The sequence below is a fragment of the Lethenteron reissneri genome, chromosome 41, assembly GCF_015708825.2.
Source record: "Lethenteron reissneri isolate LAM-NWPU_2019-01 chromosome 41, ASM1570882v1, whole genome shotgun sequence".
Lineage (NCBI taxonomy): Eukaryota > Metazoa > Chordata > Hyperoartia > Petromyzontiformes > Petromyzontidae > Lethenteron > Lethenteron reissneri.
In genome coordinates this window covers 205127-229989 of record NC_083819.1, presented here as the reverse complement: position 1 = coordinate 229989, position 24863 = coordinate 205127, and the positions used below count along the sequence as shown (strand labels likewise).

At 45.0% G+C, this 24863-nt stretch overlaps 1 protein-coding gene across 6 annotated transcripts in view; it reads left to right on the top strand.

Moving 5' to 3' along the window:
- The first annotated feature begins 5513 nt into the window (after positions 1-5513).
- Positions 5514-24863, top strand: part of LOC133352734 (signal-induced proliferation-associated 1-like protein 1) — a 159003-nt gene continuing 139653 nt past the window's right edge. For 3 of the 6 annotated variants that reach the window (XM_061568570.1, XM_061568564.1, XM_061568567.1), the window contains exon 1: positions 5515-6310. The gene's annotated coding sequence lies outside the window, so the exon portion shown is untranslated. Of the gene's footprint in view, positions 6311-24863 lie in introns of all 6 variants that reach the window. The other 3 variants (XM_061568569.1, XM_061568571.1, XM_061568573.1) reach the window with 2 other exon arrangements.

The following is a 24863-nucleotide window of genomic DNA, read 5'->3' as shown; positions in this document are numbered from 1 at the left end:
GAACTCCCCGTACCCATTCCTCTGGAGAGAGAGCAGCCGTCTTTAGAAGAGCAGCAAGTCAGAGAGCGTGGAAGACGTTATCGATCCAGATGACAATTTCAGAGATGGAGCTGAGGAGAGAAACCCATACAACCCCAACCAAAAAGACAACAACTTGATCAGAGATCGTGGTCTCACCAAGTCCAATGTTGGATAAAAGTGTGCAAGTCGCAGATCAGATGAAGCGTCAGCAACCTTTTTGCAGCTTCTTCACCCGTCAAGATTGGCTCTGCTTCTGCCACAATGTGACTAGTCTGTTCGAGGTAATCGGAATCGCGTGTAACCAGAATGATTGGCGCCTCTTCATTGACAGCTCATCCAGGAGCCTCAAAGCCGTGCTGCTCCATAATGGTAACAAATACCCGTCTCTTCCCCTGGCTCACTCGGTGCACCTCGAAGAGGATTACAACAGCATCAAGACCTTGTTGGACGCCTTGACGTATGATAAGTACGGCTGGGAGGTCATCGGAGACTTCAAAATGGTGGCATTCTTGATGGGTCTCCAAGGCCGTTTTACCAAGTTTCCCTGCTATCTTTGCCTTTAGACAGCAGGGACACCAAGGCGCACTACTACAGACAGAACTGGCCACAGTGGACCGAGTTCTCTGTGGGGAGGAACAACGTCAACTGGGAGCCACTGGTGGACCCCCGGAAGGTGCTGATGCCACCACTGCACATCAAATTGGGCCTTATGAAACAATTTGTCAGAGCTGTAGATAAGGAGTCGGTAGCCTTCAAGTACCTTCAAGACTTCTTCCCTAAGCTGTCTGAGGCAAAGGTCAAAGCCGGTGTCTTCGTTGGACCACAGATAAAGAAGATCCCGGAGTGCAATGAATTCCCCAAGAAGCTCACTAGTAAGAAGAAAGCGGCTTGGAATAGCTTTGTCGCAGTGGTTCGTGGTTTCCTGTGCAATCACAAGTCCAAAACTATGTGGAGTTGGTTGAGACTCTGGTGAAGAACTACGGCACAATGTGCTGTAGGATGTCCCTCAAAGTCCATATCCTTGATGCTCATCTTGATAAATTCAAGGAGAGCATGGGAGCGTACTCGGAGGAGCAAGGCAAGCGCTTCCACCAGGATATACTGGACTTTGAACGCCACTACCAAGGACAGTATAACAAGAACATGATGGGAGACGACATTTAGGGGCTGATTGTAATTTTTGCATTACTTGAGTATAAATACATGTTAATTTTGATTCATATGTTGTTGTTTTTCTATGTGAACGAAAAGACACAAATTTGCCCGTTTTCTCATTGAAAATAGGTAAATTGCTAAATATCACTGTCCTGGTCACAAAAGCAAAGTTTGTGGGGAATAATAGCCATTTTCTATACTTTTTAGGCATAAGCAATTACGAAATAACACTTATTACCCAGGAACAAAAATTGTGTTACATAGTGTTATTGTATTCTCTGCGGTTTTCTATCATGTGCCTCTTCTCCGGTCACATCCACTGCCCTCATATCTCATTCCACTGCTTCCTCCCATCTTAACCATAGTCTCCTATTCCTACTTTTGCCCTGCACCAATATTATATCCTTAGCCATTTTATTTACATCTTCATTTTTTCTTTTCAACACATGCCCAAATCATCTGAATCCACCCCACCTTTTCAAGAATACTAATAACCGATGCTGAGGCTCCAACTTATTCATTCTGCCCCTTTCATTTCGAGATATCCCCAACATCAACCATATAATTGTTTCTACATCATTAGACCTCCTTTGCCAGTACCAAAATATAATAGGGTTTTTCCCCTTTTTTCTGGCAACAAAACTGGAACCTTCTTACAATGATTCCTGTCTGGATTAACCACAATACTTGCAGTCAAATGCAAACAAAAAAACACACTATGATAATATATGCATTGTCCTTGAAACTGATTGGTCCACACCAAAGGACGGCTTTCTTTTGAGCCTCGACCCAATTGGTGCTCGACCAGAGGACGCCTTTTGGCGTCATATAATTGTTATCAATGTTCTTTAAACTAGGGCTCTATGACTCTATTACATCTGTAGAGGTGTTACGGAGGAGGTGTTATAGAGTTGATACGGATGGGAAACAAACACACTGGGCGTGGCTATGTCTGTACGCGAGCAGGTGCTTACATCAACGTCCGCGCCGTTTAGCCTGGGGGGCTAATACGGCGCTGGGATCTCCCACGGCCCCACCCCTCAGGGGGGAATTGCTATATAAGGCGGTGAGCCAGAGGGCTCGGGGTTGAGTGTTCAGCTTTAACCAGAGAAGCAAGAAGACCTGCTAGATAAGCCCTGGGACTCCCTTGGATCGCTGTCCTTCTCAGGACCGACCAAGGCCAGCCAGTGGCGTGGCCCCAAGAGCCCAGAGCCGATGCTCTTGTAAGAGCCGGTCTGGGAACTCAGGGTGCCGTAATCCCAGCTTAACCAGGGCTGGGTTAGCTAGCCTCCCCTAGCCCGATAGTGGAGGACCTAGGAATAGGCTAGCTGTAACATAGGTTGTCGATCTCCCAGTTAGACGGGTGGAGGGGCCGATACCCCTCCGAGTGTTGTATATCTCGGCCTGAAGATACAACTGTGTTGAATAAATAAGTGTGCCTCCGACTGCGTCGTCCAAGCCTCCTTGAACCACACTACACATCTAACACTCACATAACACGAGTCGTTCAGTGAACATTTGTGAAGGTTACACAATCGTAAGACCACAGTAAATCTATGCATACATTACATATTACGTACATATTGTCATATATTAACTAAAGTGTCATCATTCCATGCATGCTATTTTTTTGTCAAAATCAACGTCATGCTGTAAAACAGGTATAAATGTAAATCAAGCATTGCTTCCCAAAATGCATTTTATAAGTGGTACTGTACGTTACATTATATAAAGCATTTAAACCTAATCACCATCAGCCATGGTGAATCTTCTGCTGGATAAAGGCCTTCCCAGCTATCTCATAATTCGATAAAACTAAACTTATTTTAAACAAGATAAGGCCCACTGAGCTATACATATCTTTTTCAGAAGTGACCTGGCCACAAATAATAACTCAACGAAGTGGCTTATCACGTGGAGATGTATAGCAGCCAAATACTCTAAACACATTCTTTTAAATGTCGGGGGAAACCGGAGGACCCACAATACAATCCACACAACCACGAGGAGAGACAACATGCAAACTACAAATATACAGCAGGCGTCAGGGTCGGGATCGAACCCACGACCTCCTATATACCAGGCGATGTAGTTAACATCTCACCACCCTGAAGTCCTCCCTAACCATCTCTCATGATCCTTCGATAAAACCATCAACCCAGCACCTCTCTTGACGTAATCTCGGACGCGTTCTATTCCTTGGCTACAGTAGTGTCGCTATTACTATTGACCATTGGGCATCATGCCAAATCCCACTTTGCTTTACAGTTTGCATGACGTATGTTCCTCTTTCCTAATCGCAATGCAATTTCAAGCACGCAACTCTTCATACTTTGCGCACTTTTCAGTTTTTGTTACATTGTTTGTGTAAATAACCATGTCATAGTCATGAGTTATATTTATACTATAAACAAGCTCGACGCTTAACGATAGCCATTTCAAGCATTCAAGTTACGACTGATAGTTTGACAGATACTTGCCAATTATTGAATACAATGTTTATACATAGTTATGCTGCGAATGCCTGGTAGATTAGTACCGTAGAAACATTTAATAGTTTACCAATTAACACTATTCGTCACGTGTGGATGTGAAAAATTCAGTGCCAGAACTGAAGTACTGCAGTCATTCTATGGTTATCTACAGATAATGCATATAAAACAATACAAATAACAATGGTTTAGCCATGGCTATGATATTGATCCTTGTAGAATTGTTGTCTATTAAAAGGAGCACACTATTTTAACCGAACTGAACATTGTGTTTCCAATAAGTATCAGAAATATCTCAGCCTATTCTAATTAAAATATATATATCTACGGTATTCAAATGCGTTTAGTAATGGGCAGTTTCCACGGCAAGAAATCGTTTCTCTTTCAGCCATTGCTGGCGTCGTGTGCGCGACTGGCGTTGTTTCTCGAGTATCGTAGCGATTGTAACCGTGATTGAATGGATTCTGTCACGTACATCCTACACCGAAACGCGTGTTCACTGCGTCCTTGAATTAATTTATTTGAACGAAATATAAAAGACGAGTAGTCCATGCTTAAACTGTGTGGGTAGGATACGTTTTGTGAAAGGACGTGTACATGTATTTATTACGGTTGTAAAAAAACTGTTTTCTTTCATTACCGGTAACCACATTGTAAAAAAATGTAAAAGCCGCTTTGCCTGTTTGCCGCGTGTACATATTGCATAATAAACACAATTGTACAACCCTGAATGTTGGTGTTTCCGTATTCAACATCTTATATAGGATACAATGGAAAGAACACTTGATTATATTTGGCCTACTCTGCCACACTGGCCAGCTATCTTGGGGGTAATACTTAATACATCGGGACTTGCAACCCAGAGATAGCTGGTTCGATCTCCCGGCGTGGCGGTTGAGACAATGGGGACAGTTTCTAAAACGCCTCCCGCCTCTGTCCACCCAGCGGCATAAATGTGTTCACCGTCGCTCGTCGATCGGCAGGTGTCGTGTGGTGGCTCATGTCTGGGCTGCCCACCACCCCTTCTCCCAACACATCTGAATGTCAGCGTGGAAGAGCCGATACCCTCTGAGGTTCCCTCTAGTGGTGGCCTTCCGCCAGGAGAGCAATTTCAGGGTTGCAGATTTGCCGTTTTACCCTTCTTTGCCTTAACTGCGAAACGAAGGCATCACACGGTGGCTTAATTAGCGATTACATGGGTTGTTTCACGACAACCGGTCACCGTTTTTGCATTCGAAATAAAAAAAAATCTAGTCAATCTGGAGGTGGCCCCTGATCGGTTCCAATATCCATCACTGATGTTGGTCGTGAGCAGAGGCGGATCTATAAACTTCCCAACGGGGGGCGGGGGGCTTAAGTTCAGGCTTTTTAAACGTGGAAAAATGCATCTTTGCAGGCAAACATCAATAAGTATACATTTTCTGGGTCTCAAGAGAAGGAGGGGCACTCACTTCCCATCAACCCCCTGTGGGTCCGCGCCAGGTCGTGAACGGGAATCGAACTCGGCTGGTTCGGTTCGAGAGCAGCTCGCAGAGCGCGCTCACCGCTCCCCCCCCACCCCCCGTGTAGCCTGCGACGGAGCGTCACAGGGCAAGGGCAGCAGCGTCACAGGGGGTGTGTCACAGGGCGAGGGCAGCAGCGTCACAGGGGGTGTGTCACAGGGCGAGGGCAGCAGCGTCACAGGGGGCAGCAGCGTCACAGGGGGCAGCAGCAGCAGCAGCAGCGAGGGGCTGCGAGGCAGCGTCACAGGGCGGCGCCGCCTCAGTGAGGTCACCGGGAGGCGGCACGCGGCGGGGCCAATGCGCTGTGCGAATTGTGAACGTGACGCGCCCCCACGGCGGCGGCGCAGGTTCGCGTGGCTCAGCCCCACACAGAAGCAGCAGCAGCAGCACACGGAGACACAGAGAGAGACAGCCCCGACAGCCCTACACAGAGACACACAGAGGCAGCATCAGCAACAGTCCCACACAGAGAGAGGCAGCCCCACACAGACACACAGAGAGAGGCAGCCCCACACAGAGGCGACGTGATACCCGGTCGGGTAGGCTCCTCTTTCTTATTCTTCATCACCCTCGTCGTATCTCACAGACCAGGGCATCTATAGCCGTGTCAACAGTAAGACGAAGACACACAATTGGAGAGTTGACGCGTTTAGAATCTCGTTCCACCAGCCGCTGAAGATTGGAAGCGTGCGCGGTGCCCTCGTCGGAAACGCAACGAAAGTGCTGCAGCAACTGGTCGTCTGGGCGTCTCACACGCGGCGGTGGCGGTGGCGGCACGCCGAGTCACAGCCAGGGGAGGCGAGGAGACAGATTCAGCAAAGTTTGTTGAGTTTATTATCATTCTTCTTCTGCAAGAGACGAAGATGAAGCTCGTGCCCGCACCCCGGCGCTGCCGCGCTGCTGCCGCTGGTGGTGGTGGGTGGCCGGAGAGGTGCGAGGTCTAAGTTGGAGTCCGCGCCGCCGCTGGTGGTGGTGGTGCTGCTGGTGGTGGTGCCGGTGGTGGTGGTGCTGCTGCTGGTGGTGGTGCCGGTGGTGGTGGTGGTGCCGGTGGTGGTGGTGCCGGTGCCGGTGGTGGTGGTGCTGCTGGTGAAGGTTTTGGTTCTTGGAGGAGGGACAACGTGGCGTTTGAGACGTCTCAAGGTAAGAAGGCTTCACTCCGGCAGACACCCATGGACAACGTAGTGCGTGTAAACACTCGGTACAGGTGAGCAGTTCTACACCGTGGCCCAGGTGTCTTGTGACCCCATTTAATCCTCTAAAACAAATGGTTTACTGTACTTAAGACAAATATGAATATTCAAAGAAACGCACGTTAGGAGTCGGGGGGGGGGGGCACAAGACATATGGACCACCCTGTACAGTCGCCTCGTTCTCACTGCACTGCCGAGCCCGTGTCAGAGAGAATGTATTTGGCCTACTCTTCTACATTGGCCAGATGACGTATTCGGAGAGTTACAATGTGCTTAACTCCTATACATGCAACACGTGTACAGTACACGTAACAGCAGTACAAAGTGTTGAGACATGGCAGCTGCTGGAGTCGGGCTGCTGGGAGCGGCAGCCACTTGGGTTCATTGTCGAGCTGCCCCCATCCCACTAATCCGCGTGACCCGAGTGGGGAAGTATGTTCTTGTGTAGCGTCACGTGTAAAGCTCATGAACCAATCGTGTGTAACACGGTGTTGTATCTACATTATTCGTGTTCAAATTGATGTGAGTGTCCTTTGGTCAATCTGCTGCTGCTGGATGGTAGTCATTTAAGATCTATATATTTAACGTTGTACTCGACTTAAATGTGCATAGGGGCCGTCCATAAATGACGTCACGCACCTAGGAGGGGGGGGTCAGACATTTGTGACGAGGGGGGGGGGGGGGTGAGAAATGCGACGTCACATCAAAATGCGCAACTTTAAATAAATATAGACAACACGTTCTACTTAATTAAATATACTTCTAAATTAATGTTTTCTACAACATCAGAGTGCAGCGCCACATTAAATTCGCACTACCATGACAATAGTTTAAAGCGATTTGAAGCGTGTTTTATTTTCAAAATGGAAATATAGTTTTGGGGGAGGGGGGCAGAGCTTTGTGACGTCATATTTGAGAGGGGGGGGGTCTGACTTTTTGTGACGCCGTGTAACGAGGGGGGGGGGGGTCAAACATCGTCCCAAATCCCGTGACGTCATTTATGGACGGCCCCATACTGTACCCAAGCAGTGTACCCATTACATTCTGGCCCCCACGTTTTGGCTTTAACTTGAATCAGTATCAGAAATCATAATATACTGGAGGAATCCGATAAGCTATAAAGCTCTTTTTCACATTTGCCTAGTAGGGGTGGGTCAGAACGTTGCAACAATTAACAAGACAAAAGCACGATAGGAGTGCAAAGTGTAGGAAAAGTGTCTCCGGTTTTCCCCTTTCTACTTCGCTGCAAGCTCAGTATTTTGCCAAGTTGTCAAGCAATGGCTGCGTTTCGGGCAGCATTGTGGATGGATGTGTGGACCTCTATTTATCCCACTCCGGGCGTGTCTTCTGTGGCCAGGATGCATGTGTTGGTGTGATACCATTCTCGTTAGATTGTGTGTACCGTACAGCAGAGGTGTGGACTCGAGTCATGTGACTTGGACTCGAGTCAGACTCGAGTCATGAATTTGATGACTTCAGACTCGACTTGGACTTGCATAACAATGACTTTGTCCCACCTCTGCCGTACAGTATTGTGTAGGGGAGTCACCCAACTTGTAATGCTCCTCTCCGTTTAAACAGAAATAATCAAGGTTCACATTTGTGGATTTTGGGAGACCTGCCGTTCATTAAAAGCCCTCTGTGCTGCACCTGCACTGTGTCAAAGCTGTTGCTCGTTTGTGCAGACAATTGTACGTGTGTCTTTTGATGCACTATTCTGTAGATTATGTACGTTTGTTTTAGTACTGTACCTGGTTATTATGCTTTCCGAAGTAGTTGTCAACTCTGAAAACGGTTGTCTCATTTGTCTGTCCTACTGCTGTCCAAAATAATATGGCAACAAGTTCGGCCCTTGAGTTGGTGGTTTAGACAAGGCTGTGTGCATGATGAAAGACATGATGGGAATACTGATCCTGTCGTCACAATTGCACCCTTTGTTATCTATAAATGACCTTTTGCGTGTTAAGCATTGCCCGACAATTACATTTAGCCTCAAATCAACCTTCATGTCCGTTTTACACATGTAAATGTGCAATGTGTATGTAGGGCCTGTTGGGCAATCATGTAGAGTATAGGCCCACTGCTGGATGAAGGCCTCCCCCCACAACTTTGCGGGTCACGTGGGTTGTTTTTACCATACTTCACGCTGGTCAATGCTGATTGGTGAAGGAGAGAAGCTGTGTGAACTTAGTACAGGGCAACAGTGGATTCCGTGCTGTGGAATTTGCTTGTGATTTTCAGTGTTTTTCGAGTGGTAATTTGTAAACTTTTTCTTTTGCAATATAAATAACATTACAAACTTTAAATTGGATAAATTAGATCATCAATTAAATAACGGTGTTTTGTGAATTATTCTGGTATTTCAAGGCCACGCTGTATATCACCACCCAGGTAACACAAACCTGAGTTAGAAATGTACAGTTCTACAGTACTGTGTCATTGCCCCTGAACCCAGTCCATGCAGTTTTTGTACATACTTTACAGTTTGTACATGTAATGTAGGACTTTGCACCATTCATCAATTGCACATGAGCAGGTAAAATGAGTCATAAAAGAGCAAGGGTTGGTGATGATAGGATCTCTTTTTATATTTGACTTAAGGTGGAATAATTTCTAGTCGCACCTGTATCGATTGCACATGAAGCCAGGATATAACCGTGTTTGCATGATATTAAGAGACACCTGCCATAATATTGTGGCAAGAGAGATGTTGTACACAGGTCTGTAATTGCATTAAACATTACACATCGCTGCACATTTGTGGCAAGATGAGCGTCCCTGTGCTCTCCTTGTTGCAGCTGTGCACTTGTGGTGTAAGAGCTTTTAACGAGCATGGGTTTATTAGGCAACACTTCTTCAGTTGCAACGGAATTCATTCCCATCTGGGAAATTAAGCTACCGTTGTGTCTTTGTGAGTGCGCATTTCTGTGGAATGCTGCGCCTTTATGGTCGTGCTTGGATGCGTTGTGACCTTGGATTGTAACCTTTGATCTGGAAAGGTGGTCACCACCCCCCAACTGCCCCCCAGATGCCAATGAGGTGCTGGTTTTGGGGTAGCGCATGAATGTTTTGGCTGAATAGCTTGTGGATGTGCACTTGTGTGGAATTGCTTCCATTGTGTATTCTGCAGTCGTATTTTGAGAGCACTGTGGCCCCCTAAATGTGGCTTTAAAGGCTTTGGCTATTGAGATAATGCTTTTTTGTTAATATTGGTAAAATTCCTCATATTCTTGGTTCTTTCAGTAAAGTCACGTAGATAGAAAATAAAATGAAAATAACAGATAATAAAATAAAAATGTAAAATAATAAATTGAAAATAATAAAAGCAAAAAACCCACGACGTTTCGGTCGCAACACAAGCAGTCTTTTTTTTCTTTTTTCTCTCCGCCTGATGAAGACCGCTTGTGTTGCGATAGAAACGTCGTGGGTTTTTTGCTTTTATTATTTTCAATTGATAATTTTTTATTTAATTGTTTTTAATTTTATTATCTGGTATTAAAATTTTATTTTCTATTTACGTGACTTTACCGAAAGAACCAAGAATATGATTTCCTGCAGTCACGAAGGTTTTAAGTCAAGATTCCTCATATTCATGGGCACATAGAGACGTAGAAAAGTGGCATCTTAGATCAGGTTTAAGACGATAAATAAACAACACAATGTACGTAGCCAATTTTGACCCTTCATGTATTAAAAAATGCTTTTGTAAAAAGAGCAACTGTACGCAATGTGTGGTGTGATAAAATTTCAGATGCAATAACTTCCAGTTTCATGGCTGAGTAAAGATTGTCCCCCGTGGGCCAGGTGAAGTGTGCATCTATCCCCTCATGTCAAAATCCCTTGTTAGAGTGACGTGCCACGTGAACCCGTTGGAGACTGGATACACGCTGCTGTGTGCGTGCATGTCGCGTACTGCCTTGCGCAAGCCACGATCAAGCAGCCATATCTATGCATACCAAGTGGCCGTATCTCTGCATACCAAGTGGCCATATCTCTGCATAGCAAGCAAGTTAAACTGCATCCAGTGTCTGCCACGGTGTCTGTCCGAAGCAGTCAAAACGTCATGATGTCAACATTTAACTGCTGATAAACTTGGACTGTGGGCGGTTGTTCCGGTTTGTTTTGTTGTTCGAGTGCAGATTAACTTACGGTCATTCACGTGAACATTGACCACATTCTGTCCCTTGACCACATTCTGTCCCTTGGCTACCAATTGTAGGTGTGTGATCTACCCGTATGAAGAGTCCTGCTGAAATCTTGACGTAGGCAGTAACATGCAATGTGTGGCTACTAGGATGACTCATGTTCATAGGTCATGTATGATGTCATTTCAGCTTGAGGGTAAACTAGTGAGGTCGCATAGTCTTCCAAGTGTAAACGAGTGTGAGGTGTGTTTTGCAAGAGCATCACCAAGAGCAGCTGGTTTTACGCTCATATAATACATCTTATGGCAATGTTGCTGGTGCGTGTAAACAATGCTTACAAATGCAAAATATCCGTCTTCAAAGTATCCAAAAACAAACTCGGGTACATAAATGTTACACGGCGCAGTTCGTATTTTACAGTTCTGTGCACAGATATACGAGGATGATCTTAATGGTAATTTTGAAGTCTGGTGAAATTCAATGTGTACACCACAATTTACATTAGTTTTTTTGGATGATGGACCTGTGGAAAACCCACTCTTCCATATAGGCCTAATTAAGTGATTATAGGGGTATATTATTCAGTTTTTGGGTTTTTTTCCCGTCAATAATTCTGAGATACATGACGTGCACTGTGTATATATACACAGTTGCAAGCCGCCAGGGTGTCGCAGTGTGTGTTGTGTCCGAGCGAGCATCGTTATTGGCTTCCCAGCGACTGTATCGTGACGGCCTGTCTCGGCCACACACAAGCTCTGGCGGTTCAGCCAATCACACAGCAGTGGAACACATTTCAAAGTATCGTGTCACGTGTTCACCTGCCTGTTCAATGGGGGTTGGGGGGCAGCTGTTGCAGTGGTCCTAATACTCTGTGCGCTGTGAACGCAGCCACGACCTTAGTCTGTTTCGCCACCACATCCAACATCGGTGGCAAAATTCTGAACCAGTTCCAGGCCTCCCGCTTGGGTAAAATGAATCCACAAATGAGTACCTGTCGCAGTGTGTCAACAGCACCAGCACTGGGGAGACAAGGGCAGCCGCCAGCAGTGGAGTTAGCAAGACCACAGCCTCGTGTTGCCATGCCAGCTTTCATAGGGACTTTGCGACAGAACTTGACCCACCAGTCTGTTAAATGCCGTATGTGGGATTGTTGGCTTTGTGTCTGTGTATTGTGTGTACCGTAAACTGTATGTGTAGTGTGTGTGGTGGTGGTGGGGTAATACTGTACTGTAGAGTCTTTTTTTGGATGGGGATTTTAACGGTTAAATGTGAGGGACATTGTTTTAGTTATTTTTTTAATGGGCACAGAGATGAAAGCCTTTGAGGTCAGTTGGCAGGCAACGCTACCCCATGCGTGCGTGGACGAATTTCTAGATCGGGCCCTCTGACCTCCTTGAAGTGAACTGCTGTGTACACGGAAGGCGTCGTCGTCGCGAGTGAGTAGGCGGGTGGACATTGTTCTCAGGCTGAGCTGTAAATGAGCCTGCAATAAACTGCAGTGGCTCAGCCACGCCAGCAGTACTACATATCACGACTACAGTACTCTCTGTTCGCTCGCATTCCTCCGCCTCTGAAACCCCCTTATCGCCCTTACACCACGAAAAGCACTCCATATCGTAATTACATTTGGTCTGTTTAAAAGTGTCCCCTTCCATCAGTTCAAATGCTTCAGCGTGTGCGTGCATCGGACCCATTTGTAGCCCTTGTCCAGGCACAGTGTATGATTTAAGCGTAATAATAACGTTAATAGGTGGAATGCTCAGCGGCATTGTCAATCGAGCGTTATGCTATACACAGCAATGGACTATAATGAAGCAATATACCATGCCAGCCTGTATCCTTCTCAAGGGATAAGGCATGACTCCTACTTTATTGCATTGCAACTTAGAAATATCTACTGGGCTTCAATTGAGAATTAACGGAGTCGCGCCTAAGTATCATCATGTGCAATGCCCATTCCACTGCTGGAGGAAGGCCTCCCCAAATGGTCACGTCTCTTACAAGCCTGGAGTGTGACAAGCCACCGAGCACATGAGCCGATTTCATCGCTCCATTTCCCTGGAAGGTGTTCGTACTCTTAGATGCGTTCCATTCCTTGGCTGCCACTCCATTATTAATCTTGACTGCACTTTTTATTTTAGTACCAAAGGAGAAGGTTTTTAATAAGTGCATACTAGTGCCATACGGTTTAGGAGCATGGTCAGCAACAAAGACAAATAACACTGAAAAGAAGCATAGAAAGATGTATGCGTGGAATTGCATCGAGAGATCACACAAGGGATTACACCGTCGTTTAAATTAATACAGCAAATAGGGATGCTCGCTTGCACTGTTTATTTATATTTCTGGGAAATTAAGGGGCACGTCAGCCTCGTACCGTTTCCTGCTATCTTTTGCCGAGCAATACATATATTCGTATTAATTGATTTATTAAATTACATACGTCCACACCATGTGCTGCTGTGCCCCACCAGTATACTTACCCACCAGCTGCCACTGAAACTCTCCCGATTCGAAGTGCCATGTTGCTTTGTTTGCAGCTTTGCTGAAGGAAAAGATCACCTCCAAATCAACGCTGCAAGTGTTTTGTCCCAAGTACTCAAATCAGAGACAGTTACTGCACTATAATAATATTGTATGCAGTAATTCTTAAAATGTTTCCATGTCACTGACGTGAAATTGGCCTACATTTTTGTAAAATGTCATGCGGTGTTATTTAAAAACAGATGAATAAAGTTACGCATATTTGAGAATAGTGTTCCCATAGTATGTCCCTCTCACATGGCTGAGGTTTGAGTTCAACTTGTGATTTCCCAGCCCAGGGGCGAGTGTGTAAACCGCTGGGCCATACAGCCAGCCTGGGTTCATTAATAGCTTTATATTTGAAAACTAAAATCAAATCGCCGATTATTTGTCTCAGTCTTAACAACTCTTTCAGTTGTCACATTGTTTAACGTTTTCTTGTTCTGTCTATCTGGATGAAGGGCTATTGACATGAATCTTGACCAGCAATCTCTAATTATTTTTTCCCAGCAAGACTAAAACTTGTATTATTTTGATGACAGTTATGATAAAGGTTACCCCTGCGAATTGTCAATTAAAACCATGTTATTTTTGATGCAATACATATAATAGCGAATTAAGTAAAAAGGGGAGTTTTCACAGGTCGATTGGGGCTGCCAGTAATAGGAGCAGTGGGTAAAAAGACCTCGGATAGGAGTTTCACTGTACTGGGTTTCACAGCTGTTGTGCTTGAAGTGCTTTTCATTAGGACTCCGTGGCAGTCTGCTGTAGCCACCCACTCACCCGTTGGAATGATGCAAAGCTTTCCCCTGCTGGGCTGCAGGTGCTCATGCCATGCGCTCCATTTGAACTCGATTGCAACCCATTGTTTTGCGACCTTAACAATGTGTTTCAGAGAAGAGTGGGTAGAATAAGGTGGCCAAACGAAGCAGGCTGGGATTTGGTTGGAAGACTGATGGGGGCAGGGAAGGAACTGTCACATAGTTTTGCAGATTTACTTTGTACTCTTTAAGAGTTTCATGTCCTGTTCTCAATCGTTTTGGCGCCAGATTATGGTTCATATATATTGTCGGTGCCTTTGCCTGTGCCCTGTTGTCCCCAAAGTATTTTGCTACACACTGCTAATCTCTTGGCTAAACACACCCACGCAGCAAACCATAAAAAACACCTGTAAATGGCTATGTATAAACACATGCATACCTATCTTCATAAATTTACCACGATGCACTATTTAGTGTTTCCTATAGGGGATTACTCATACAGCTGGTGTACACTTTGCCCCTCACAGCAGTAGGGAAACAAGCCGACCATGAGGATCCATCAAGTGAGCCTCCTACGCGCTCAGACTCCGGTTTCCATGGCGCCGAGAGGACTTGCCAGTTGATGTGGAATTTGGTTGCTGTTGGTGGAACACAGCAGGCCGATCGTTCCATCATTTAAGATGTTTAAATTTTAAGGACTTGCTGCCAAACCCTTCCAGGCTCACTCTGATCCGAGGAAATTAAATTTTGAATCTAGTAAGAGCTGTTTGATGTTTTCAGTTGGCGGAAAAATAATTGACGGTGACATTCAGGGAAAATCAAAGTTATAATGTATGTTTTTCATAAATTAGTCACAAGCTTTTTTATTTATAGGAAATTTTGAATGATACTACTACATGCCAACAAAAAGTTATTAAACAACCTTAGTTTTATTTAGACACGATTTGCATGTCAAGTGCAGCACTTTAATTTGTTTTTATACCTACGTGACTTTACTGAAAGAACCAAAGAATATGGATTCCTGCAGTCACGAAACTTTCAGATCAAGATTTAAATTCAAATTTTACTAAATGCTACCTTATTTGTATGCTATTAATGTGCACTATTCGTATGCTATTTGATTATTTTACACATTATATTTTGAGGAGAAATATCAGATATCTAGTATGAACACACACTTGCTGTACTGTACCCGAGTTCCATATTGTGATACGGAACAATATTTGTTATAGAGCACACTTGTTTTCCTAGTGATCGTGCACCTCATAGTATCAGTGGCAGGTGGCAACAATAACTTTTAAGGGGAAGCACCCTTTAGTTTGTAATTTACTTAACGCGTATAAGTTAAGGGGAAACCCCTTACGGTGTTTTATGCTTTGTGCAGACAGTCATAGACACATTACTGGACATACCTAAAGTTGAACATGTCCATGTATGGGTGACCTCCTGGTTGCTATTTACCCTGCTAATATTCGTCTGTATTGAACCGCATCAGTGCTGTGATATTATTATCAGTGGGCCACTAAATTGCCAGTGTCACATGCCCACATTTAAAATGTGGAAATTACCAGAAAATGTCATATCTCCATGGGATCCTGGCCCATTTTGTCAATCCGCTGCTCGATGAGGGCCTCCCTGTGCCTTGTGGGACATATTTCACCACGGTAGTCATTGCAGTTTGATGAGAGTGGGGTTGCGTAGACGTGGAATCATATTACAGTACAACAATGGATTTTGCTGTAATGCCCTCCACATAGCCTCACGTCCTATGACCACCTGTTTGTGCGTGGTGGCCACCCATCCAAGTACTATCCAGGGTCAACTCTTCTTAGCTTATGAGATCTGACCTGGGTGCATTCTGGGTGATTTTAGTCGTGGACAATGAGCTCTTACCTCACTTAAACAAAGGATGTCAGTGAATCGTTATCATGGATAAATGCTGGTGGCTGAGGTGAGGTGAGCAGGCCTCTACTGTCAAACAGCCAAATGAGAAATGGCCACTTTATCTGCTCTTCAGATCAGGGCAGACCGGTTTTTTTTTATAACAATAACAATTTAAATTACAAAAGAAATGTACAACGTTTACACTTGTGCAAAGAGAAAAAGCACACATCTTTTGGAATGTGTCTCTTTGAAAAGCAAACCGCAGTGGGGGTGCCTTGATTTTATGTCGGAGACAAAATAAAATGGCCTTTTGAAAATCATTGTATCATTCTTTACTGTATTGTGTTGACTGCAGAGTACAACAATAATCAGTACTTCTGACAAATGTCTTTCACAAGAGAGACCTGAGGAAAAAAATTAAGCCTGCATTATTAGATTCTTGAAAAAAAAATACACATTTACGTTCTTGATTGCCAATGAGTGTCTCAAGACTTCTAGGTCATTAAGCTCTTTATTCCACATCAGCAGGTTATAAGCACGCTGTGCGAGAAGCCAGCAAAAGCCACCTCGTCTTAATTAAAGCTTTGTTTCCAAGTATGTATTTGCAGGAATTCGCTGAGAACGGATTAGAGTGTGTTTCTCCACTTGTTTACCGTGGCGCTTTTGTGGCTTTGTGGCTTGGCCGCCAGGAGGGGGTCTTCCGAGTGGGAGGCAGGGGACATGGAGGGAGGGGGGAAGGCCCAACCGGCTTGTGCAAATGCTCGCATCTGGGAAGACGTATTGAGGCAATATGTTGCCACTGGAATTCAAGGCATCTCAAAAGAGTGCTGCTGCTTAGCTGAAACCGTATGTCTGCTTGGTGCGGGCCTCTCTGCCAGTTGCTGCGGAGACCAGAAATGTTGGCGCCTCCTCACACACCACTTGCGAACACTCACGCCGAGTTTCTCGTTTAAACCACCCGTCCTTATTGATTTACCACTTTTTCAACATAGGCACTTGATACCGCCATCCGTGTGTGTCTGTGTACGTTCATTCTGGTGCACCTGTGTGCGCGTGTGGCTGCATCTCAAGGTGTGTGTGTGTTAGGGTTGCTCACCTGCCCTAGTTTTCCCAGAATCCTCCTCTTTCTGAGATAGCTGATGTCCTTGGATATATGTAAATCTTCCACTTAACACATCGCTTTTACTATGATGAGATATTCCGTTAATGTCCTGTGTTTTTTTTTTTATAAATCAGGTGACAACGCTATTGCGGTTCGGCTGCTTCAGGGTTTAGAGACAGCCCCAATATAAATGAAAATAACCCACCCATAGACACGTGACAGCATTGGATGTCAGCCCACAAACATTTTCATAATTTTTTTGTCTGGTTTCACTGCAGTTGTAAGGTGCAGCGCTGGCAGTGCGTGCGTGCGTGTCTTTGTCTTTATGCACGCATGTGCATGTGTGAAAACATCAAAACTATGAGGGTTGTGTTTTTTTAAATTCTTTCCAAAGCAATGTTTGATAAACAGCAGCAAGTCCAAGGCTTCCGGTTAAAGCTGCCTGGGGTTTGTTCCTTCACCACTCGGCGTTCCAAGCGAGCGTCAGGATGCATCACGTGCCTGTCGCACATTCCGTAACTGACAGCTTTGTGCACGGAACACTGGCTGTGCTTGCTTACAATACATTTTGATAGAACATGCTTTTTTAAGTCTAAATAATAATCATCAGCCATAATCAGTCCGCAGCTGGATGAAAGCCTCTCCAAGCCATCACCATCCCTCGTAGGCCCACGATGCAACCAATCCACCCAGCACCTGAGCCAATTTCATTTCTCCACCTCCGATTAGCATGGTTGGCTATGTACGGTGCACAAGAAGTTGAATATACATATTCGGGGTGGACCACATCTTGCACGTTCCCTCCGTTGGCTGCCACTCGGTAGTTATTCTCACCCATTGGCCATCACCCCTTTGAGCGATGTGTCCTGACCAAGCCCACTTACATGTCTCAACAGTCAATAACTTTTAAAACTTGTTCAAAATTACTGCCAGGTTTTTATTTTACTCTCCCAAGTTCACAAATGAAGTGCAATTCCTGCACATACTATAGAGCATAATTACAGATGACGTTCTCTACAGTGAAACTGCCTCTTATCCAAGGTGACTCGGTGGGCGCTATTGGTGCATTAATTTTTTCCATGTTTTTCTGCAGAAATTATTGCCCAGTTATATGTGAAAAATTCTAATGATTGGAAGGATTTTCCGACACATCTAGGTAATAAATAGTTATCTCCTTCGGTAAAAGTAAAAAGAGCAGCCCTGCAATGACTTTATCACGTCACTGTTGGCAGAAGGGCCTCTGCTAGAAGTAGATCAAGAGAATCCCTCTAAAGGTAATTTGGCCTTCTCTTCCACATTGGCCTGACGTTTTGGTATAACGGTTAACACACTGAACTTGCAATCCAGAAGTTGCCGATTCTATATCCCGGCATGCCAGTTGAAACATTGGTCAAGCTTCCTTAAATCCGTCACCTCTCTCCACCCAGCAGTATAAATGGTAATGCCACAGCTAGTCGATCGGCAAATCGTGTGTATTGGGATAAAGTGTGGGTTGCTAGTCGTCTAGCCAGTGCAAAAGTCGGCCAAAATACCCTGTAGAGGGGCTCCCTCGAGTGGAGGCCCTATTGCCAGTACCGTACCGTACAGTACAGTAGTAGTGGGGTATTTATCGTCACGTGTCCGTTTTATAGGATAGCATTTCATGTTGTTGCACTGTGTTTTTCCAGGGCATGTTGTGGGTAGCATACTCTGTTCATTCTTCCCATTACTGAATACACTGTGTAACATTGTTTTTTGTTCCTGGGTAGTAAGTGTTATTTCCTAATTGCTTATGCCTCAAAAGTACAGAAATGGCTATTATTCCCCACAAACTTGTTTTTTGTGAGCAGGGCAGTGATATTTTGAAATTTACCTATTTTCAATGAGAAAACGGGCGAATTTGTGTCTTTTCGTTCACATAAAATCATAAAAAAACAACATATGAATCACGTATGAATTGTGTTACATAGTGTTATCAGTGCATTCCTTCCACTCTGCATGAGCATATCCTATGGAGCACATTTTTTGTTGTTGCTCATCTGCATTTTACTGCCAACTGCAGCCCTGGCAAAGTTGTAGCATTCGTTAGTGTGATTCTTTCTTGCCGTATTTATATTTCCATATTACTACTGTTGAATAAAAATTGCATGCTCTGCTGCGAGAATGTGGAGCAAAGTATTAATTTTATGCTGGCCCTTATCAGCATAAAATAGCACATAGCGTGCATTAGTTATGGCGAGCGGCTAATTTGTCTGCTGCACGGCATCATGGTCCAAGCACACTTTTGAAGCGGCAAGATAGAAAAGTGGATAGACACACGCTGGAGTGCATTATCCTAGGGTCTCTTCTTGTGGCCCTGGTATTACACTATTTATTTGTGGGTTCTTAATTGTTTTATTCTTCCCATAAAAAATACAAAAGTCAAACTCGATAAGTTATAAAAGGCCGTTTAATCCATCAGTATCTTTACTTTGTGTCGGCCATGAAGTGCTGTTGGCTTATTTAAAAAGTATTTAACAGTACATACGTTATGTTCTTTCTATAAAATAACGATACTAATATCGTTATTCACAGCACTCTGTCATTCCACTGCTGTTTGAAGGGATCCATACGGCCTCTCGGTCATGGATATTGTTTGACCATACTTCACCACGCTGGTCAGGACAGCTTGGTGATAATGGGCAGTGGGGGGGGGGGCAGTACCTTTTAAGATATCACTCGTCACCTATGCGAGCTGTAGCCAGAAATCAAACTCAAGTTTGCCAGGTTCATAGCGCGTTATGCAAAATGAGGACCCTCGAAGCTGATGTCATTGATGTGACTACATATCGCCATCACTTTCCACCAGAACTCGCAACTCTAGCTGATACCTAACCACCAAGCCTGTGTTAGCATTGTCCCGGTAATCTCTGATGCCCTTGAAACACGTTAAACAGCCTGCATTTGTAGTAAAGCAACCAATGAATAATGCGATACAATGCAACCACCCATGAACCAAAGTGATCATCGTGAGGGGTATGCACTTTGGCTTACTAAATCATCTATGGTTTCATTGTATCTCAAGTGTCACAAAACAATAGACCGTATTTGTGCAGGCGTAGGGACGCTTTCTTTCGTGAGTCTGAAAGCCAACTTAGCTGACTGCAGTGTACCCCTCGGCGGTTGATGATGATGTCGTCAGATTTCCACGTGTGAGTGTGGTTTTTATAAAATGACTTTCTGCGTTGAAATTAAAACGACTCTAACATTGGCTGCCAATATTATTCTGCGTTTTTAATTATAATTTTGGATATGTTTTTAAAATATACCAGTAGAGAACATTCAAAGAGCATTGCTTTTTTTTGGGGTGTTGCGGTACGTCAATATGTATAAATAGCATGAATACTATATACGCCGCTGGCCTTATAAATGAAATATGTAAGAACCTCGATGCAGCCGTCTAGCACAGCGATATTGATTGTCAGATTAAGTAGCGTGCTGTGTGCGACACCTTTGCATGTAAAATTACCGACGATAATCACCCAGAAATGTCTGTCCGTCCCTCGCGTGACTCCACATGAGTCCCACCCCCGCGTGACGTTACTCCACATGCCGCACCCCTCCCCAATAACCTTTAGCGGGTGACGTCACTCTACATGGGGCAACCCCCCTCATTAATAATCATGAGCTGAACAATTTTTCTATTTAATACTAGCTGTACTACCCGGCTTCGCCCGGGACTTGTATCTACCACGGCCGGCCGCCTTTGTCTCCCCAGTGGCGATGTTAATACGCTACAGCAGTTACTCGTTTGAGGCAGAGTCGACCTAGGGGAGGTTCAAATAATCGTCACCGGTGGTGGCCGTGAGCGGGAATCGAACTGGGTTCGCCGGGTTGGTAGCGCAGCGTAGCGTTAAGCACTACACCCACCGCTCCTCACACACCACACACGCACAGACACACACACAGACACACACACAGACACACGCAGACACACACAGACAGAGACACACAGACACACAGACAGCACGCTAACCACTACACTACCGCTCCCCACACACGCACACACACAGACACACACACAGACACACACACAGACACACACACACACACACAGACACACACACACAGACACAGGCAGCACGCTAAGCACTACACTACCGTTCCCCCTACACAACACACGCGCGCGCGTCCATAGGTACACATACACGCGCTTGCTGCAGACACACACGACTTTCAGGGTGCGTACGGCAGTAAACGACTGAAATAATAAAGCGGCAATGCTGTGTAAGGAACGCCTTAGACCCGCATTACACATTTGTGTAATGCGAGCGTAAACACACAAACACACACAAACACATACACAATACACACACACATACATGCAGACACACAGACAGACACATAACACACATACATACACACACATACAAACACAGAAACACATACACACACATACATAGACACACACATACATACACACAAACACATCCACAGACGTACATACACACATACATACAGGCACGCAGACATACACATAAACACATACAAAAAAACCCACATACATACACACACACATACATACACACACATACATACACACATGCATACAGACACACAGACATACACATAAACACATACACACATACACATGACCCGGCTTCGCCCGGGACTTGGATCCACCACGCCCGGCCGCCTTTGTCTCCCCAGTGCCGATGTTAATACGCAACACCAGTTACTCGTTTGAGGCTGAGTGGACCTAGGGGAGGTTCAAATAATCGTCACCGGTGGTGGCCGTGAGCGGGAATCGAACTCGGTTCGCCGGGTTGGTAGCGCAGCGTAGCGTTAAGCACTACACCCACCGCTCCTCACACACCACACACGCACAGACACACACACAGACACACACACAGACACACACACAGACACACACACAGACACACACACAGACACACGCAGACACACACAGACAGACACAGACAGACACACACACACACAGACACACAGACAGCACGCTAAGCACTACACTATCGCTCCCCACACACCACACACGCACACACACAGACACACACACAGACACACACACACAGACAGCACGCTAAGCACTACACTACCGTTCCCCCTACACAACACACGCGCGCGCGTCCATAGGAACACATACACGCGCTTGCTGCAGACACACACGACTTTCAGGGTGCGTACGGCAGTAAACGACTGAAATAATAAAGCGGCAATGCTGTGTAAGGAACGCCTTAGACCCGCATTACACATTTGTGTAATGCGAGCGTAAACACACAAACACACACAAACACATACATACACACACATACACACAAACACATACACACACATACACATACACACACACAGACATACACATACACACAAACACACACATACATGCACACAAACACATACACAATACACACACACATACATGCAGACACACAGACAGACACATAACACACATACATACACACACATACATACACAGAAACACATACACACACATACATACACACAAACACATGCACACACGTACATACACACATACATAGAGACACGCAGACATACACATAAAGACATACAAAAAAACCCACATACATACACACACACATACACACAAACACATACATACACATACATACACACATACATAGAGACACACAGACATACACATAAACACACATACACATGACCCGGCTTCGCCCGGGACTTGGATCCACGATGCCCGGCCGCCTTTGTCTCCCCAGTGACGATGTTCACACACGACAGCAGTTACGCGTTTGAGGCTGAGTGGACCTAGGGGAGGGCCAGGTCCGTTTCGAATAATCGTCAGCGGTGGTGGGCGTGAGTTGGAATCGAACTGGGGTCGCTCAAGCAGCTTAATGACTGTTTGTACAAAGAACATATAAAGAATCGATTATAATAACCAGGCAAGAGTCCACATTATAGACTGCCAGTACACGCACTCAGCTTCATAAGCAGGCTAGAGTGTACATGATAGAGTGGCAGTACGCTCACCCAGCTTAATGAGTATTTGTACAGTGAACATTAAAGTAATCGATTGTTGGCGCGTTGGGTTTAAAAGTAATATTAATAGCACACATTGTGGTGGGGGTGTAGTGAAGAGTAGGAAAAACTTTGATGAATTTACCTCAGAGTGGCGTGGTGGGTGTCGAGGCCTAGTAGCGTGCAAAGCCTGCGGCCTCGCCTAAAATTGTCGGCTTGGAAGAGGCAGGGTACGGGTGGCGTGCCTTCCCCCCCCCCCCCAGCGCTCCAACAATACTGTGTAATGGCTATTATTTAATTAAATACGGAGCTTATGAAAGTGGCGAAGGCGTGGCTAGCCGTTGGCAGGGGCAACCGCCGTCCAATGAAACTGCAGCCCTTGGCGAAGGCGTCGCTAGCCGTTGCCAGGTCCAATGAAAGCGGCGAAGGCGTGGCTAGCCGTTGCCAGGGGCAACCGTCGTCCAATGAAAGTGCGTATGGGCCGAAATCCACACACACACACAGACAGACAGACATGAACGATTTTATATATATAGATTTCAGATTTACTGCAATATACACCTGTCCTTAGACGGGCAAAAATGCTAGTTAAAAATAGACGCTCTGCTCCCCCCCACAGCCATTGAGCATGCCTCTTCAACACCAATGCCTATTCAAGACCTATTCAACACCAATGCCTATTCAACACCAATGCCTATTCAAGACCTATTCAACACCAATGCCTATTCAACACCAATAAGTATCCATGGTCTATCCCCTGCTGGATGAAAGTCTCCTCAGGCTGTCCCCATCTCCCACCATTCTGCCGGTGCTGAAATTCCATAAACCCACCTTCTGCACATCAGCTGATCTCATTGCTCCATATGTCACTGCGGTCGTATTTGCGAGCGTGTTCCCTCCTTTGGCTGCCGTTCTGTTGCCAGTCTCGTCCATTGGCCATCATCTTACAGCCATTCGCTTTCGTTAACAGTCATTATGATTTCCACAATTTATGTTTGTTCCCAGATCAAACGTGTTTCCGTTTCTGTCTGTCAGTGTAAACCTAAACATGTATCGCTCCATGTGTCTCTGCATACTTTTAATCTTTTGTTCCATTTTATTTGTCATTGTGCATGTTTCTTGACCCACATACCACCACATCGAGTAATTCATACCGATTGAAAACTCTCTTGGTCAGGCACATTGATGTGTTGCTTTTCTTGATCAAATTCAGTGTTCCAAAACCACCCAATCCTCTACTCATGTCTCTTTATTTTCGTAACTTTGATCCTGATTCTCATTAAGTGCAGTACATTTCCCTAGGTATTACGCATCTTCGACTGGGCTTTCCAGTGGTGACCTAACATTTATATTTCGTTCGTCTATCCGAATTCAACAGACCTTGCAAACATTCTAAACTCACGCATTAGTTTGCCAAAAACTCAGCGCAAGGCACGGGAAAAATGGGATTACGTTAATAGAGTGAGCATTGGTGATGAACCGTGCGTTTGTGCAGTGTGGTGTGATCCAGCACTGTATGAATCGCTCACAGCAGGACGGTCCAGTTGTAACACTGCCCGTTAGGAGCAGCGAGGGGCTGGGCACGCTCTTGACTTGTACATGCAAATCGCCTTAGTCACACCACTCGCTTCAATTACCACAGCCACAATTTTATAACACGGCTTTAACCGGGTACGTGCGCTCCCCGATGTGGTCGAATTTTTATAGCAAAATGATGTTATCGCTTTTGTAATTCGGCACAGCCAACAGAGCCTTTTAACGGTATACACATTTAGGTAGATGCAAGTTTATTGCATATAAAATACCAAAGTACTAATATGTTATGCAATTTTTACGTGAAGCGATGGTTTTTTGTATCTCTTAACATTTGTGTTTTTGTATTGTGTGTTGTTGGAACGTTCTCACATGCCCTTACTGGACATTTGTGCTTTATAGCTCATTGGATTCCTCCAGTATAAATACATATTAAAATTCTGTAACTTGTTACCCACACGTCACCATGGTAGACGCTGATGTTTTTTTTTTATAAATGACAAAGAATAAAGCATACTATCTTGCTATACTTTATTTCTTAGATGTTAACCGAGGAGACGGAGCAAAGAAATCCGCTCCTATGCG